The following is a 13,465-nucleotide window of genomic DNA, read 5'->3' on the forward strand; positions in this document are numbered from 1 at the left end:
AGGAAAAAATAGAAATTACTATATAAATAATATTTGATCCCTAATTTGAGACACATTTACACCGGCGGAAAGATATTTCCCATGCATACGACATACGTAATGTTGCAATACTGGCGTCAAGTCATAATTAACAAGACAACTGAGGCAATGGGTACACGCGGAAAGAAAAAGGATAGGATATTCATTTGCACTGCGGAATACTGAAAGGTTGGCTCGGTATCCTTGGACAGCCAAGAACAGGGATGTGGCGGATTGCAGAGGGCAGTGTAGACGAAGACACTATAGGGCGCACATTTATCCACGGGCGATATCGCGTGGCATAACCACGAATCTGAGTGTCGACGAGGCACAATGCACCGGATACATAAAATATGTACACGCGAAACGAACGCGTTGTCCCAGGGCTATAAACTTCTTTGTGCTGAAGGAGGCGAGATAGGAGGAGGAACAGGAAAGTGATGAAGCGGAGGGTGCCGAGGGCCTTCTTTTTTATGCTCCAAATGGAGGAAGGGGCTTGTAACTGTAAATGGGTGTGGTAAGAGGGGAAGGGTGTGGGGAAATCGCGCGCCGCCGGGGTTATGGTAAAGCGGAGACGGAGAGGGGGGACAGATAATGTCGGACGCGCGAATGGGGGAGAGTGAATGAGGGTGAGATATTTTCAATGCCGATTCTATGTGGGAGGGAGTTTTGTCGTCAGGGTGACAGCCGATAAAAGTGTCTCTGAGAAGGGGCCGGGGTGGTGTACGGCATTGTAAAGGGTTTTTTTTTACTTCTAGGGAGCAGATAGAATTCGGCACCATCCGTAGGCCGAGAAGCTAACTGTTTCAAATCATCACGTATATGCGCAAGATAATATGTTCAGTAAAAGTTTATCAGGTAGAGATATGTTCTGTCTTCTCCGTTTATATATCTATATATAATATTTACCTTATTGAAACGGAAATATAAGTTTGTTGATTGATGGTAAGAGATTGTTTCGTATGCGGTAATCCTATTAAACCCCGCGGTTTCATTTTCAGTTACTTAAGAAGTAATACGAATTGTTTCGGTCTCATTTTGCCCACGCTTTAGAACTCAAGTGCATGTCATGTTTTTCCTGTGAAGTCGGAAAACATATTTTGCTCAATTTTCATTCGGATTTTTTAATTTTGTCCTAATTGAAAAAATTGATATGGCTAAGTTTTCATAATATTCATAGAAGGTGTGGTATGAATTTATTGACTAAAGTTTTTGGAGAACATGGATACCTTTTACAAAGCAACAAATTCCGAGTTTGAATTAATTCCATGAATATTGCATCCAATTAGAATACCTATTAATATGCTTGTAATTTCCAAGAAGCATCAAAGCAAATCTAGGAAAATTTAGATAGATTGTCAACTAAACGATACCATGCGACATTTCAGGATATTTCACAGTGTACGCCGAACCCAGTATATAAAGGGAGTCATTTTACCCACCTATTTAAATAAAATAAACGAAAATCTTATTATTTTAAAACAGAAATATAACCGAATAATAATAGGAACGGTTGAAATATTTGTTGATTATAATTATATGGACTATTTTAGGTGTTTTGTTGTTTTCTGTCTGAAACGTATACGAGTATTAATTATACCTGAGAAGTTTAAATGCGGACGCAAAGTATTTTTCTCGTTTGAAGAAAGTTATTTAGTGTATGAAAGACAAACGATGAAAATATTTATGATTTTTAACATTCAGAGAATCGGTCCAACATTTATTTTACCTTCCCAGCAGTTCATGTCATCTGCATTTTTAACAATCTATTGATATTACTGCGGCGTTACTCCACTGTTGCGATCGCTTTCCTTATTAACCATGCAACAGTTTTAGGAATTAGAGAACTCATGGAGATATAATACCTCTGATTATCACCATCGTAGCAAACTAGAGGACGGATGGTCTTCAACTGGTACTCTTCACATATGCAAAACTTAAAGTATGAATGTCAATGAAAAATATACTTTTCATTAGTCGCTTCTGATGCCTATCCTAAAGATAACACTAAAAATCTTATTTGTGGTGATAATTTGATCCTTACTTATCCTTTTCAAAAACTTGACTTTGCAGATGAGACTTTGAGCGGCACAAATATTCAATCATTGCGTGTATATTATATACTGAATATGGCTGAGTTTCACACGAGCAATTTAACTATCAATGACTCGATTCCAAGCACACTCATTATATGTTTAGCGATAAGACGAGCCATGATTTCCATGGGACTGCAAAAAATTACCCGTATTTATATATTGCAATAAAATATACAAATTGTCTCTCTCGAATCACGATTTATGCACAGCTGTGCTAAGTGTGGGAAAGACATAATAGACTGAAGAAATAGTAAAAGTAAATCCGTTATCTTCTGTGTTTTTTCGCTATCAAAACTTCGCCGACCCTTCATCATTTGTAATTCTTCATTCCGGGACTTTCGTTTTGGCGGAGCAATCGCCTTGCAGCCCACCAGGCCGACAGAAGAGAGGAAAAAAAATGCGAAGTGACTTGGGAGGTGGGGGAGAAGAAGACGCGCAATTAATCCGGGGGTTCCTCACCCGGCAATGATTTGCACTTAATTGACGGAAAAAACACTCCATCATCCGGTGACAAGTAATTCCTTGGCACGCTTCGGTTGAGAGATTGGTTTCGAAGCTAGCAGAGAGTATTCGGCGGTGGGACCGGCGAGTCGGGTTAAGGGCGACGGAGACTCGAAGAGGGAGGGAGGGCTCAGATGATTCCATGGGGTGTATGGCACAAGCAAAAGGAAACGATGAGAGGTGTGAGAGGGGGTAAAAGGGGAAGGTTCTGAGGGCTGAGAGGGAAGGGCTAGCATCTTGCGAGAGGATCGGTGGTCTTAGGGAATCGTCGACGCAGGAGGGCTAATTTCGCAAATTCATTCTCTGGTTTTTCTTGAATCATTTGCTTCTCAGTTTCCCTCTTTCCTTACTTTGAGTAATGCGGAACAAAATGGTTTATTTCTTTCTTTTCTTTTTTTAGATTTGATGAAATTTCGGTTCAATGAAAACAATGGAATCAATTTCGTAGTACCCCTGAAGTAATGTGGGTTTGATCTCCATTAATCGAAAGGTGATGTTCCACATATTCAAAAGTAGTATTTCTGATGAGTAATTTGCATAAATGGAAAAGTTGGTATAGGGATTATTTCTACAGAATTATATTCCAAAAAATCTTAAGGAATAGCGTTGCTGAATCTTTTGAGGTGATTCATTAAATTTTGTGCGATTAAAATTGAATTTGGTTCTCTGTGATGTTCATGAATCCTTCATAATTCGTAAAAATGGCACAGTATTTTGAGGACCAGTTGGACATGATCAAAACATTTTTTTAAATGCTACTAAATTTTCTTTCCCAATCATTATTTTTGCATATTTATTTAAATTTTAAAAAAGGGAAATTAAGAAGTTAAGTTTCTCACTCTTGTTTTTGTTAATATCAAAATAATGTAAAAGAGTGCCACTTACAGGGTCGCACCCAAAAGTGGTAGGACTGATTTTTTTACAAGAATCTTATTGACGATATACTTGCATCGACTTAATAATCTTCCAAGTATGCTCCTTGAGCTGCTACACACTTAGTATAACGTTGCTCCCATTCCCCGTACGCCCGCTGGAAATTTTCTTTGGGGATGCCGTTGATGACCCTCGTCGAAGCCTCTTGAACGGCCTTTATCGAGTCAAAACGTCGTCACTTGAGCTGTCTTTTCATCAGGGGGAAGAAGAAGAAGTCCAGTGCTGCCAGATCGGGAGAATAGGGCGGGTGCGGCAACGTGGCAACGCCGTATTTGGCCAGGAGCTGTCTGACGACGAGCGCGCCATGGCAGAATTTTCGGCACCATCTTGGCGCACACCTTGCGCATGGCCAAATCCTGAGAAATAATTCGTTGGACGTTGGATGCAGACAGACCCAACTGGTCTGCAATTTCTTCACTGGTTAAGCGTCGGTCTGTGCTCAGCAGTGTCCTCACTCTGTCCACAATCGTGTCGGTTCTTGCCGTCGACGGCCGTCCGGAGCGATGGTTGTCTTCAACGAGCTCCCTACCCTCTTTAAACAACTTCTGCCACTCAAATACTGTGGAACGGCTTAAGGCAGTGTTCCCATAAGCCTGCTTGATCATATCGAGGGTCTCAGTTACCGTCTTCCCGAGTTTCGCACAAAATTTCACGGAATAACGTTGCTCTAAATTCAGATTCATTTTGTTTTTCGACGCGGACAAAAAACTTGCTTCACTAAAAACGGTGTCCTCACTCAACGACAGCCCGCAGGTGACTGAGGTTGGTGTCGGTCTGTTGCTAAGGGCCCCCTCCACCTTACCCTGCCAGGTAGACCCCCCTCCACCGCTCCGTTCGCGCCAGAGAAAATCAGTCCTACCACTTTTGGGTGCGACCCTGTATGCAGGAAGATTTTAAATATTATTGAACTGAAAATTTACAGTTTTTATGACAGACAGTATATTTGACAATATATTACAGAGCCTGTTTAATGACTGTAGTCGTATTCCCATAAACATAGCTGGCAAGACGTAAAATTTACATTACGAGCCCATAACTGGTACTCATCTCCATTCACCTCTCGTGGAAATAGGCCAAATTGGATTTCGTAGTGAAGTTTCCCTAAAACATGTTCGTGAAAGAAGCTCCTCAAGAGTGAAAGTAGTTCTTTTTGCAATTTTCTAATTAGATCATTTAACATGATTTTAGCAAGATCTTATGTGCGATGGTAAAATAATCTTAACAAAATAATGAAAGCGTAATTTCACATGGAATAAGCATATCATAATAAGTAAGTTTTAATTCAACATAAGCAACGATTTAGAGTATTCATTGAACTTGGATAAGAAATAAGAACTGCAACAATATTATTTCGGATAATAGAAAGTTACACGTTGTAGATAGTGAACAATGATAGAAAGGAGTAGTAAAAGCATAAATTATACCTTAGTATTTTTCTAAAGTCATTGTTTTAGTAATATGCTCTTCTTGGCATTATTTATTTCCCAAAGGTGGCTAGTATTTGTAACAGACTATCATGGGTCCCATTGGCATAAACATGAATCTGCAAGTAGATATGGTCTCAAATTTTGAGTCCCGCCCTTTCACAATGAAAATACCACAATAAGACCCACAAAAACAACGGTAAGGGGACATTTCATCGCAGTTTAAGATATTTATGTATCCTGCTCTTCCTTATCTTCTCCATTTACCAAGAACCATCTTAGAATGCCTCTCCTCTTTAACTCTTTCAGACTTACCCCTCGTTCTTTTTAAGTGCCCCACACTCAGCCCCCGATATCCCTTCTTCTCAACTTCGATTTGTCAGAAGGAGGCTTTCTGGGTGGCGTAATACGATCCCTGGCATTCTAGGGCCGAGAGTCAAGAGGGAGCTAAACGTAAGGAAGTGGTCTGTCGAACCACAGTGTGAAACGTGAAGTTTTATACTTGCAATATACATCTTCAGCATTAGGTATCAGATTGTTCAACTTTAAAGGAAACAAATAAAAATATCCATCGTACAGCAGGATTATATCCATCCAATATTCCTGCATAAGATAGACATGATTACTGAGATCTATATATTTCCTTCGTTGTGTAAATACGTGTATATAATTCCATTTGAATAAAAGACATACTCTCGTAAAATTTATCTCTCTCTCAATGACCCCTGTCAGGATAAAATATCATCGCTCCCGTGCTTGCAGTAGCAATGATATTTAACCTTGGTTGGGACACACGCTGCAAAGGCTAAGAAGGCGTCTGATGCCAGTGGGTTGGCCACTTGAGTGTTGGTTTCACATTGAAAACACTAGGGGGAAGGCAATGGGAAAACACCTCAATTACCCATCCCAAAACTTCTAGGATAGACATCATAATGAAATGAGTTTTAGCGACAACGGAACTCGACTCGATCGGCCATGTGCCATTCTCAGCATCAGGAGAAAACAAGCTTCACGAAGGCCTAGCGAAACAAAAACGATAACAGCAGTAAAGAAGACACAGTAGATAAGCGAACTAGTTGGAGTAGGAACTTGTAATTTAAGGGCGATGTTTCGGACTGGAAAATTAGAGGATATAATGCGAGTAATGAGGAGAGGAAATATGGATATTTTATGGCCGTACCAGGTGAATTTAAAGTATAGCGGGGATTACTTGAATGATAGTTATAGTTTAATATACAGCTGAGAGAATGAGAGCCAGCAAGGGAAGGCAATAGAAGGCAAAAAAAGTTATAATGAGGCGTAGTAGGCATAGAGTAAGCGACTGATTGAATTTAATGGGTAGAAGTGAAATATGAGCCAGCGGATATGGGTATTGCTCTAGTCTACTTGCCACCAAATTGAAATGAAAAATATTGTGGTTTTCTTTTTATTAGAAAGGAACTTAAAAAGATTATCCAAGATGTTGATAGTACTTATTGCAGATATTTTAAGATTGCAGAAATTAAATGCCTAACAGAATACCTGTACACCGGAAAAATGTACCTACGAGGCACTTGATGAAATCCTCGCCAGACTTGCGTAAAGATGAGCGACCAAATATGTCAAGGAAACTGGAAACAGAAATAAACAAATTCTACGGAACATTCCCATTGGTATCCATTCAGGTTTATGTTAAAATCACCATCATTATATTCAACTTTATACTGTCGTCAATTGCCATTTACAACTCTAAAACTTCTAAATTATAACGCTCTATTGGTTGTCAATATTCGGGTTCGTTTTTTAGGAGATCTCATTGCCAACAGTATTACTATATCTCCCGTCTCTATCTCACTATCTGCCAATCTCTTTCTTCAGAGGATCTTACGCTGATATTTTTTTCACCGGTTTCTTCTGGACAATCGAAGTCCTTTCTCTGTATCTTCTCCTCATGGTTCTTCTAAGTATATCTTCACCTAACATAAGGAGAAAACTTCCTTTTATTTAAAGATTTCCTTCATATTCTTCTTCCGTCAACTATGTTCCTAATTGGGTACTTCTGTCTATCCCTATTATCCTCGTTATTCCTCCGTGGTTCCGCTTCTAATATTATTTTCCTTTTTGCTCCTATCGTTTGTCTTTTCCAATCGTAAACAAGTAACCTAATTTAACATCAAACTATAATTAATTACATTTACTCGATAATCCTGCTACTATTTGCTGTTAGTAGTTTTTCCTTCTGGCAGAAAGCATTCTTTGCCATTCCTATTCGGCTTACTTCCTCCTGCTATGAATTGCCAGCCAGTGAATTTGCATCGCCAGTGAATTTGCTGCGAAAATAGCAAAACTCCTCTACATGTTACCACGTTATTTCTTCAGTCTTAATTTGGAATTTATTCTATGCCAACCTCAGACAAGTATCACGGTTTTACTTTTGTTTATCTCGGTTTTGTGCTATTTCATACCCTTTTCCTTAGTGGCTATCCTTATCAGGTTTTTCTACTTTCCTGAAAGTGTAGTTATATCGTCCGCAATTTAAAGCATTTATACCCACTTTTCTGTATATTCGATGCCACTTTTTATTTTCCCCTTGCTATAATAGACTACGTGTCAAAATCTTTCTTCTGATCCTCGATATCAATTAAGATCGTTGGCTATTCTCTATCACTTTTCTATGTTGTGACAGAGTAACAATGGTGCTAATTGTTCCTAATGTTTAATGGAAAACGAGTTATAATCGATTCCTCAGTAACATTCCTCTCCATTTACAAAATGTTATTCTTTCCAATATCTTCGAAGAATGGGTAATCAGGTTGAATTTTTCTCCGGAAAACTTTTTATCTTTATCGTCAGTAGAGATGCACAACTGGTCTTCCGAATGGCGTAAACGTTTGCTCTACAAGGTACACGTTAAGATACAAATTCTAAAAGACTTTTTCCGATTGAACTACGATACCTTTATATATATATATATATACATTTCATATCTATGCTTTCTAAATGAATGCTTCCACAAAGTAAAATACATTAAAATATTCTTCGCCTTTACTGTTCTCAGTGACACAGAGGCTTTTAAATTGGTATGCTTGGCCTCCCAAAGAAACGACTTCTGTCAAAGCTTTGTTTGGCAATTGCGGATCCCGTGCCTGCTTTGCTGCGGCTAATTCCTTTTCGTTAATCAAAGGATACGCGTATGGCAAGAGGAATCAAAGTTTGAAAGCTCGCTGTCAAGTGCTCTATGTATGTAAATTTTCCGTTAATCAGTCGACAGATGAGAAATCCTTACGGCCTACCAGCATATTTACTTCCTCCAGCGGTGCATTAGAGGAAGAAATATGCTGAATCGTTGGCATGAGTTGCAAACTGACAGTTTTAGCCTAAAATCGCCAGCTGCTTTTAGTTCACTCCTCTTCCCTGAGATGAAAAACCGCTTTCAGTTAATAACTCACGCTTTGATGCGCTAAATTTTGGTCGGGACTTAAAAAGCACACGGCGCTGCTTCCGATGTTTGAGGTATCTTTTGGTGGGGCGGACGCTTAAAAAGGCCTCCCGGGGGCTTCCACATTTACCATCTCCCTACCGCCCTTGTGCCTGCGCGCGCGTGTGTGTGTGTGTGTGGGTGGGTGAGAAGTGGGAAGCGATAGGGAAGGTGTGGGAAAGGAGAGAGGATTTTGATCCATTTGAGTGTGAAAGGGAGCGCGCACTAAACAACCTCAGAACAACTTCCACGGGCAGTTTATGAATGTTTGCGCGTCAGGTTGGAGTGGGGAAAGTTTTCGGGAGTAAAGGAGATAGGGAGGGTGAAGAAATGCGAAGACGGAAGTGAAAGAAAAAGTCAAAGATAGGGGAATACAATTTCAAGTATAAAATAAGATAATATTTTGCCATGAAGTGTCGTTCATATTTTCTTAAAAAATAATTATTTTGTATTATACGGGGTATTTCATTTAATGTGGTGAAAATATTTAATGGATAACCATTTGAGTAACTGGTACATGTCAGGGAGAGGAAATTCAGTTAAGGACGTTTAAAATTTCGACTAAAGTTTCAGTCGAGTAATGATCCTGGTATGATGGTAGTTGTGTCCACCTAAAAACCTAACTTAACCGGTAGATTACCTTATAATATTAATATGTATAATAATGTGTGAGTATATATGTATACAGAAAAATATGGCTTTTAAATTGGTACGCTTGGCATCCCAAATAACGATATATATATATATATATATATATATATATATATATATATATGCTTTCAGTATCACCTTATTTGCATTTTTGTTTTATATTATTTATATTAGTTATTCCTCCAAGGTGAAGTAATGCGATGCAATTCGCTTGCCCAAGTAATTTAAGCTCTATCCTGGTTACTCGCTCCAATATGTCATACCTTTTGGGGAATATTCCTCAATATTACGGTACTATCTTCATCGTTCGAGGTTCATTAGTTGGTATTGACAGTTTTCTTTCATTTGTTGTCTTAATAGTCTCCTTATCTTTCGTTGTTTTAGGGTATATAAAAAAGTAAGGTCCTGAAAAATGAAAAAGTAAAAGGCAAATACATCAATTTGACACAGAATGGAGTTTTATGGCATCACGTCCATGAAATTATTAGTGGGGTAAATTCAAATAAATGACGCCGTACCTTATAATCCAAGGTATAACCTTATTGGTTCTAACATAGTGTCCAAAATCACCGGGATGTCGCGGTTAAATTCATAATGTGATAACATAGGTTTTTCCAAAAAAAATCTTAATTTATTATGCCTCAGAAAACATTTCGGTGATTATTTATGAGGTAATAATGGAATTCGTACGACACCGTACCAATAATTCTAATCAAATACCAAATAAATTATTTTACTTTTAAACCCATGCTGCCAAAAGCAGTGTTCATAAAGACAAGCAGGAGAGAATTATGCAAGAGAAAATGATGAGAGCTAGGTAGAGGAAGAATTGGAGGATGTTCACGAAAGCAGGGGACAGAGCTAAATGGAAATGAAAAATTGAAATGGAAGCAAAAACGATATAAAAGATAACATTGTATGTATGCAAACGTGTGAGTGCATATATATATATATATATATATATATATATATATATATAAAATAAATGTATATATATACACATACGTATAAAATATATATATGTACACATACGTAAATGTGTATGTATATATATTTATGTATACATGTATGTATGCATATACGAGTATGTGTATATGAATGGACATACGCCCCGTCGCTGTAATCACACACACGCACATGTTATTGGTGAAGGGTTAGTGGAGGAAGTATAAAGAGTGGAGGGAAGGAGAAGGTAGTAGATAGAGGCTGTATGCTTGCGTTCTGCGGAGTACGAGTGGGAGCGGCTTCGCTAAAGAGGGTCTGTGTCTTCCCTCAGCCGTAAAACTGATCTCATTGGGTTCTTCTTCCCCCCACGGTCTCTCTCCACCCTTCTGCCCTCCTTCCCATTCTCCGCTATTATGTGTTCGCCCCTTCTACCGTAGAAAAGGGAGCACCCCCCTCTCCACCCCCAAATCCCTCCGCTCCCCCGACTCCCCCAATCCCCCTCATAACACACGGCGCTCTTTCCACTTTCGCTCCTTCGTCCTCCGCGACGAAAAAGGCGGTTATCTCCCGTCGCCATGGTGACGACCAATCAAGTGGAAGCGCGCCGCGGGTGGGAAAGATAACTTTGCATCCAATCAAAACGGCGAAAACGCGTGACGTTTTAATGAAATCACGTGATTGGCGAAGCGTGGATAATGAAAAGGGGACGGACGGGGATGGGGGTCCCAGAGTCGGGGAGAGGGTTTCGTTGTGCGTGCGTATGAACGGGGGGCGTGTAGGAATGGGTGCTTGCGAGAGAGGGGGTGCGGAAACGAACGGGGGTGACGTCGAACGATGTAGGCGGGCGGGGTGAGGGGAAGGCCAGTGTTGTTAGAGCCGCGGCGGGGGTAGGCGTGGGCGACGCGGAAGCGGGAAGCTCGTCCGCCTCCCGCTCGAAGGCCTTTATCGCAGAATAGTCGAAGGTTAGGGGAGTAGAGGGAGTGTTTTTTTTTGGCGAGCAGTGAGTGAGTCCTCTCCTCCCATCTAGGCCCCAGGGGGAGAGAGAATGAGAGAGAGTGTGTTTGTGTGAGATAGGTTTGCACAGAGGGGTGCTTTTCCGCCAGAAGGTGCCATGGGTGCGGCAGGCCTCAGTTGGGTGTGTCCTCAGGCGAGGAGGTGGCTCCCTCCGTGGGCCCTCGGGCTCGCCCGATTCGCTCTCTCTCTCTCTCCCCCGCAACTTTCGACTTCTTGACATTCGTGTCGGGAGTGAAAGGAATAAATTCTTTACAACATGTATTTCAACTCCAAATTAGCCATATTGTGATTTTTATTTTGCTGCTTGATCTTTTATGGGGATTTTTTTTTCTATTCGATTTCCATAACCTGTGCAAATATATCAGTTCATGAACGCAAAACAGTCATAATCAAGACATATATGGGCATATATTAAAAATACACGAATCCTTTCATTTAATTTTTATATCATCTCCCCCTTTCGAAGTAATCAACGCGATGCTTGCTTTTATTAGTGAGAATACAGCTCACAACTTTGGCTAGGTGAGTGAAATAAGCCCATAGAGGAAGGGAAGTATTTCTTTTCCTTCGGCTTACCATTTTATTTGCCCGTATAGTCTGGAATCTGAAATGACCAACAGCTTAATTCCATCAGGTTTTATGACGTATTCCAAGAGCACCATTCAGTTTAAGGCCTGGTCTTACCGGACTGAAGCTGAATAATCTAGCTCCTAAACTACTTCGTGTCTTTATCTCTCCTTTCAAATCTGGATTTTATGGTTCCTATTTTGTAGATATTTTTATACTTTCTCTTATCGGTGACAATGTTTTGTCTTATCCATGATAATGGGGAAATTTAATTAATCTGTGGCTGTATTAAGCATCAAAAATTGATTATTTTTATTAGTGAAAAAGTATCATTCGTAAAATATTTCAATTTTTACAGTGCTTAAAAATTGGATGGCATACTTAGTTGTTTTTTTATATAAATGATATTTTGTCCACCAGGTTTTATGACGTTTAAAAGTTTTTTTAAACTTAATTAGATTTTCTTAATGTGATGAATTTTTTGAACCAAGTTTCTATCCCTTAAATAGTTGTCATCTATGTTGTATATTCGTGATTTTAAAAATAAATTCTTACAAATTCATAAGTTATACAATTATATGACATGTGTACCAAACTTAATCTCCAGATCTCTTCCCTATTAAAAATAATTTCACAATGAAAAGTATTGAAACTATATTATTAATTATTATGCCATTGTTAATTATATCCAGAATTGATATTAAAAATGAATTATTATTTTGCAGGTCCTATTAGATTTACTATTGGCAACATATCAAGGAAGAAAATAAAATGGGTACATCGAGGTGCATTTATTTGATACTTAAAAACATTACTCATCCCTTGAAAATATAAGAATCCCTCGAAAACATGTGAAGTAGCAGTTATTCTGTGAGGTGACTTAGAGATAGCAGAGTTCACTAGCGCCAGAAGGGCGAGGTCGGTAATTTGGTGGAGATAGGATATTCAGGGACTGGAGGAAGGGTGGAGAGAAACCCGGTGTAGGCATTAGCCTTGTCTTAAGGAAAGTCGTCAAGTGATCCACAGCATAATGTCCCATCCAACGGACGGCCTACTCTCTTAAATTGGTCTCCAAATTGCACTTTTAATATGGATCGGCATACCACTGAAAATTCCAGTAACTAACAGGATTTGAACCCGCACCCTTCCCGCAATGGTGAGAAGCCAGTTCCTTAGCCACCACACTGTCCCGGTCCCCGAATATATGTGTATAAGCCATAATGGGGAGTCTTCTGTCTTATTTATAATAACTCGTCATTTAAATTTTGGTAATATAAATGTAAGAGTGGGTCGCGGTAGTCCACGGGCTAGAGCTTTGGACTACTGACCGGAGGGGTCGGGTTCTCCCCAAATGCCTGGGCCTCTCTGGGTACCATAAGCCGAACCCAAGTTGGGTGATTCTTCGAGACCCAGATATTCCCAGGAAATCATAACCGGCACAGGGAAAGGAACTGGCCCCCCTACCCTGATGTTCGAATTTCACACATCGTTGGGCTTCGTACTAGGTGAACTCTACCATCACCTATCAAACCTACCTTCGTGTTGATTACTGTGTTTATGGTTTTTTATAAGTTTTAGAGGCATGCACTGCCGTTATTTGTTTAATCACACCTAATTTATAGGACATGGCACCTGACATCAAATACATGTAAAGTTGACCCGACTCTTGTCTACTAAGATCAAACATAAATGATTATAAAAAACTAAAGATATTGCCAACCCGGTAATACAACTTAAAACTAAATAGAAGCCCTTTGAATGTGAATATTTGATAGAAAATAATATAATCTAGTGACGCGTTGGCCAGTTTCATGTTTTTATTCCTGATTTTCCAGCACGCGATATTATCGGTAGTATTA

Source organism: Hetaerina americana, unplaced genomic scaffold, assembly GCF_022747635.1.
Source record: "Hetaerina americana unplaced genomic scaffold, ioHetAmer1.1.p SCAF_8, whole genome shotgun sequence".
NCBI lineage: Eukaryota > Metazoa > Arthropoda > Insecta > Odonata > Calopterygidae > Hetaerina > Hetaerina americana.